Source organism: Terrapene carolina, unplaced genomic scaffold, assembly GCF_002925995.2.
Source record: "Terrapene carolina triunguis isolate 2854851 unplaced genomic scaffold, T_m_triunguis-2.0 Scaffold58, whole genome shotgun sequence".
Lineage (NCBI taxonomy): Eukaryota > Metazoa > Chordata > Testudines > Emydidae > Terrapene > Terrapene triunguis.
This window is the reverse complement of record NW_020664409.1, coordinates 80,633,546-80,639,545: the sequence shown is the minus strand read 5'-3', so window position 1 is coordinate 80,639,545 and position 6,000 is coordinate 80,633,546. Positions and strand designations below refer to the sequence as shown.

General features: G+C 41.3%; 1 protein-coding gene across 35 annotated transcripts in view; it reads right to left on the bottom strand.

The window, feature by feature from the left end:
* The window catches only part of RIMS2 (regulating synaptic membrane exocytosis 2), a 791,243-nt gene that overhangs the window by 188,420 nt on the left and 596,823 nt on the right, over nucleotides 1–6,000 (bottom strand). The window lies entirely within an intron of this gene.

The following is a 6,000-nucleotide window of genomic DNA, read 5'->3' as shown; positions in this document are numbered from 1 at the left end:
GCCCTGGGCTCCCCCCCCCCCCACACCTGCACCCTCCTTCCGCCCCAGTCCTGGGTCACTGGTAACTTGCTCCCAGGGCGGGACATTCAGCAGGAATTTTGGATGTGCACAGAACTCAGACAGGATTGGTTCCCATATGGTTACAGAACTGCAGTAAAGTGGAACAATTTTCAGCTTGTGTGATTGGAGGATATCTGGATGCATATTATAAGACTGTCCTCCATAAATGAGGAAAAGTTGAGGTGCCTTTATTATTCTTTTGTTCCACTCTTTGTTTCTATGGGGAATTTGCCAATGCAATATCACTGTCTTCCTTTTAAACAAATAAAACTAAGCCAATGGCAGTTGAAAATAGCAATTCCAGTCCTAATAACCACTGGGAAGCATTTCTTGCTCAACTTTATCCTACTTTTTCTACAGCAAGTTACAGTGGATCAGTATATTTGATTTGGGAGAAATGAAGTAACAGCTGCCCAAATTGAGCTTGTGCACTCCTGAATTTTGAGGTGTTCAAATCTGGAAGGCAGATGCTAGATTCCCTTTCCGTACATTATCTACATCTGGAAAGGAAAAGTCAATTTCTGCTTCCATGACTCAGAAGTGGAAATCCTCGTACATGCCTGGTACTGTATCTAAAGCTGCCCAGGCTTAGTGAGCCTCCCCTCCCTTACTTTTCATTTTAAATTCTAGTGGGATCCATGTACCTCCCTTGCTAGGCTTCAGATAGAGAGAGGCACTGTCCATTTAGTCCACCCAATTCTTTCTTTGGGGGCTGCAAGGTGAGGTCACACCAGTATCCCTAATCCAGGCTGGGGATGTCTTCTGAAGGGGATCTCTGGGGCAAAGCCTTCTACTCCTTGGGCATACTTGTTCCCTGTTCACACTGCCACCCCGCTCTAGCAGTGAGCTCTCCATTCACAGCAAGCTGCAGCATGAGGTTTCAGCTACCACACTCCCTCCCCCTCCCTTTCCTGTTGATAGCGGCCAAGGGAATGCTGGGAAATGTAGTTCTTTCCCTGCTCCAGGGCTGGCTCCATAGGCAGGGAGCTAACCAAGGAACTACAGCTCCCAGGGCCCCCTGTTGGTTCTCAGCTCCCATGCTGGCTCCCTGCCGGCTGCCGCCCCTGTAAATGGGCTGCCTCAAGGACCTGCTTGCTTTGCTGGTGCCTAGAGTCGCCCCGATGATAGAGGTCTATAAAATCATGACTGAGGTGGAGAAAGTGAATAAGGAAATGTTATTTACTTCTTCACATAACACAAGTAGGGGTCACCCAATGAAATTAATAGGCTGCAGGTTTAAAACAAACAAAAGGAAGGACTTCTTAACACAACGCACAGTCAACCTGTGTAACTCTTTGGTGAAAACCAATACTATACAGAGTTCAAAAAAGAACTAGATAAGTTCATGGAGTTTAGGTCCATCAATGGTTATTAGCCAAGATAGGCAGGGATGGAAAACCATGCTTTCAGAGTCCCTAGCCTCTGTTTGCCAGAAACTGGAAGTGGATGACAAGGGATGTATTCATTCCCCCTAAAGCACTTGGCACTGGCCACTGTCAGAAGACAGGATACAGGGCTAGATGAGCCACTGTGACCATGACCCAGTATGGCCACTCTCATGTAACACTGACTCAGATATCTGATATACTTCAGATAAGTCAGTCAACTGGAGGTTACATTTGGGTGGGTTAGTGGGCAGACTAGGTCACATTGGGCTTAACTTTATTTCCAGAAAAAGCTTTAGTCCTTACAAATAGATCAGTATTACATTCATCTTATATTTTGAAAAATAAATGAAGCACAGTTACAACATGACAAATGTACCAGATAGGAATACAGTAAAAACTTTACATAAACATATCACTTATAGACTGATAAGGACAGGGCATGTACAGAGAGGCATGCATTATAAAAAGCATAACACACAGGGCCAGATTATGATTATGCCAGTGGAGAGAAAACAAAAAGTAGAACAGGAGGCATAAAAATGCTGCCTTTGTACCATTCTTACTCTCTAATCCTGAAACCCTGCAAAATTCTGTGGGGTTGGGGCTCTGTGGGTAATTGGGAGCAGAGCCAGCAAAGGGGATGGAGCTGGGAAGCAGCTGCACTCTACAACATTCCAGACCCCACACATCATTAACTCCTGCTGGGTCCCCTCTTTGACTACTAGTATTCAGCCAGAGGAAGAGGCAGCCAATGGCACACTATGGTGTGGCCTGTGTAGCTTTATAGAAGCAGTCAGGGTGGGATTCAAAAGGTGGACTTGGGAGCCACAATGCTTAGTGCTCAGGTTTCCTAATGTGGGTTGTGAGGGACTTGGGATTTATTTTCTCCTCTGCCAAATTAAATATCCATTGGGTAAGAGAGCGAGAGAGAGAGAATGACTCTATAGCCCAGCAATTCAGTAACTCACCTGGGAAAGGGGAAGACTTTAGTTCCAGTTCTCCTGCTCCACTGAACATTTAATTATTTATAGACAGTGGAATAGCTTTAATAGAAAACACTGAGAGAGGCATAAACCATAGCCCAATGGCTAAGCACTCTCCTGAAAGGTGAAAGACTCAATTCCCTGCCCTACATCAGACAAAGGAGGATTTGAACCCAGGTCTCCTACATCCTGCGTGGCTGCTTTAACCACTATGCTAAAGATAATCAGGCAAGCATCCGCTTTTCTCTAGTGTCTTCTGTGGGGGTTTAGGCATGCTCTGAGTACACCTACCGGTTTGGGTCCCAAAGACAAGATAGGTGGGGGAATGCCTAGTTTATGAATGAACCCCACTGTGGCTTGGGCACCAAGCTGTTGGGGTATTATCAGAACTGAGATAGCTGTGTGCATGCCCAGATACTGAAATGTAGGTTCCTGGGGGACTTTAAAAATAGAAGCTCAGGTGCCATGGGACTTCAGTCAACTATAGGGTTAGGAAGCAGCTGAGTGGTAGTTTTGTGAATGCCAGTGACACCTAAATGTTGGACTGAGGACCTAAAGTGGCAGCCAGCACCTACGTCCCCCTTGTGAATCCCTCCTCTAGTATCTACACATATCCTAACATCCACATGGACCTTGGGACATTTGCTGGTTTGAGTGGACAAATTCTATGACCACTCTGGGATAGAGCAACCCCTTTTTCCTTATAAATTGATTAGTAGGGAACTCTGTGAGCTGAAATTTGTTCTTGCTCCAAAGAAACATATAGGCATAAAAAGATTTCCACTAGTATTAGATATTTCATAGAGGCAGCGAGCAACATTTCAGACCTCTACGTTGAGCCTCTTCCTAGTGGGTATCTGCACTCTCATACCTTTAAAATTTTAATGGCTATATGAGATATCATGTGATTTTTTTGAGGTTTACTTCATGATACTCTTCCTGATGCAATACAGAATCTTTTGCAAAATCTACTCTGTGAATTCCTCTTAATTTATATCAGATCTCACCATATTTCCCAATTGATACCATATTACTCCATCCCAAGGCTCAAGTATCACAGTAGAAGTTGACACAAATATTCAAATCCAAATTAAGTAAAACTTTATAAAGAACAAGGGAAGAGAAAACAGAAAGGTTTTCAGCTCTAAGTATGTCATCTATTATGAGCCCTAATTAACACATACAAAAGAAGGAGAACAATACCAGCAGCTTTCTCTCAGAAGCCCAAACCATTATCCAACAGTGTCACATAACAGAAATGAAAAGGGAACAATTACACAGGAATGGAGCAGAGTCAAGGGGGACTTAATGTTTTTGAAAATAGGCTGTTTGGGCCCAAGAATCGGACACAAACTCTGCTGCTTTGGAGGCAAGGAGCTCTGAGGTGCAACAGAAGCTTTTGAAAGAAACAAAATGTAAACTGGTCCCATTAGACAGATAACTAAATACATGAAAGTGAACTATTCTGAATACAGTTTAGTAATATACAGTTCATTGTATAGAGTAAGCCATTTGATCTATATAAGTATGCAAAGGACAGGTTTGTAGTTCAATTAATGAAGACAAATTGTGCTTGAAAGCAAACTGTATACATTATAAACTTAATCAATGAGAACCAATTTCTAGTCCTACTGAAGCCAATGGCAAAACCCCCAGGACTTCAATAGGACCAGGATTTGGCCCTACAATGCAATATAATCCGTGAACTATCTGGTAATTACCACTGAAGCACAGAATCTGATCAATAATGTTTACACAGCAGAGTTCAGTCAGGGCTAGATTATGCTTTAGCATGGAGTATACAGTAACAGATTAGTGCAAGGTACACTGCCCCATTGTGTGTAATACGACAACCTGGCTGCACTGGGTGTGTTGAGAGAGAAATAATTGATTACACACCTCTAAAAAGACTCCACACAACAGGCACACGATGAGCCAGCCTAGGGGAAGGTAGAGCCATGGGTTTCCCTAATGCCTACTTTAGTCCTCCCTGCCAACTTGTTCTTGGGAGGAGCCTGTGGGCTCCCCAAAGTGGTGGGCTTGACATTGTGGCTAGCCCTTTCTTGGGCTGTAGGGAGAGAGGGTGGGTAAGGGGAATATTTACTCTTGTTTCTGTGCCGCTGCATAAAGATAGGGCACTATCTAGTCCGTAATCAGCCCACTGATAAAAGAAAGCCTTCTTAATTGACGGAATAGGGTCAGTGTAATGCATTTTTCAGCATCTCTAAAAGCTGGATAAATGGCACACAGGATGTCTTCAAAGCTATCATAGTAATTTACAAACATGAATTGGTATTTTCTAGTATAAAAATCTTGTTGTTAAACCCTGTGGGTGCTTCATGCTGCTTTCCTGTTCCAGTTATGACTGATAAGTCAACCTATATGTTTGAGGGTCTGAGTGCATTATACTATGCTTATTTTCACAAAACAGAAGTGAATATTTACAAGAAAAATGTATTCCTATAAGGCCCAGATAATTGGGAAGATTGTCTAATGGCATGAGCCTATTTCCACCAGGATGTACCAATTAAGGGGATTCTACTGTAATGTGATTAGTAAAAATGTGCTACACTTGCAAAATATATAGCCTGATTAGGTAAATGACTGGTAAAAACTGGATGACAATGCAGTCTACTCTGTAAATTATTATAAAGTTTACTCAGTCCCTTTGGACTCAGCAGATTGGGAGCTTCTGCATCTGGACTAATGGAAAGCATCAAGATGGAAAAACTTGACCCCCTGCAGTAAATAGTTAACTACACATTAAGAAGGTGTAAATTCTAACTTCAGTATCATGTCATAAATAAGGGTCAAAAATTTTGGAACTACTAGTTCCAAGAAAGATTAAAAATCACACAGATAAAAATAATTTTAAAAGAGGTTCAAGAAAGTAAGACAGAACATAAAAGCTAAACATGAATGGAGTTACTTATTTTAAACTAATATAACTAAGAAACACAGACACATGCAATACAAAATACAACTGATAAATCTCCAGATACCCAAAAATCCACTATGTTATAAACTTGCCTTTTCTCCCATTAATCGGTGGATTTTGATGTTTTTCCTCATAATCTTTATGACATTAAAAACAGACAATGCTGATTAATAATTAAGACTAACGATAACATGAACAACTTAAGCATAGCACACAAGGGGAAAGTGCAAACTATGAAAACACAAATCCATGCACTATGTTTGAACTATCACATGACTGCACAATACATATACAGAGACACAACAACAAAAAACAATAATGTAAAATGTGCAACTTAATAAAAATAGCAGGTGTTTATGATCACAAAGGCACAACTACATTGCTCTAATAATTCCACTCTGAAAATAAATAAATGCTATAGGTCAAAGACTACATCCACAGAACAAATTATTTGTGAGATGAGCTTTAACCTGAAAATTGTAACAGATAAACTGTCTTTGACCTACTTAAATTGTAATGTGTGTAATTATACATTTACATCTTTTTAACATTCTTCCTTTAAGGAAGAATTTTGAGAGCCAGGCTGCAAAAGTGTAGACAGCTGAATAAATCCTTTTGAGCTCTGTATGTT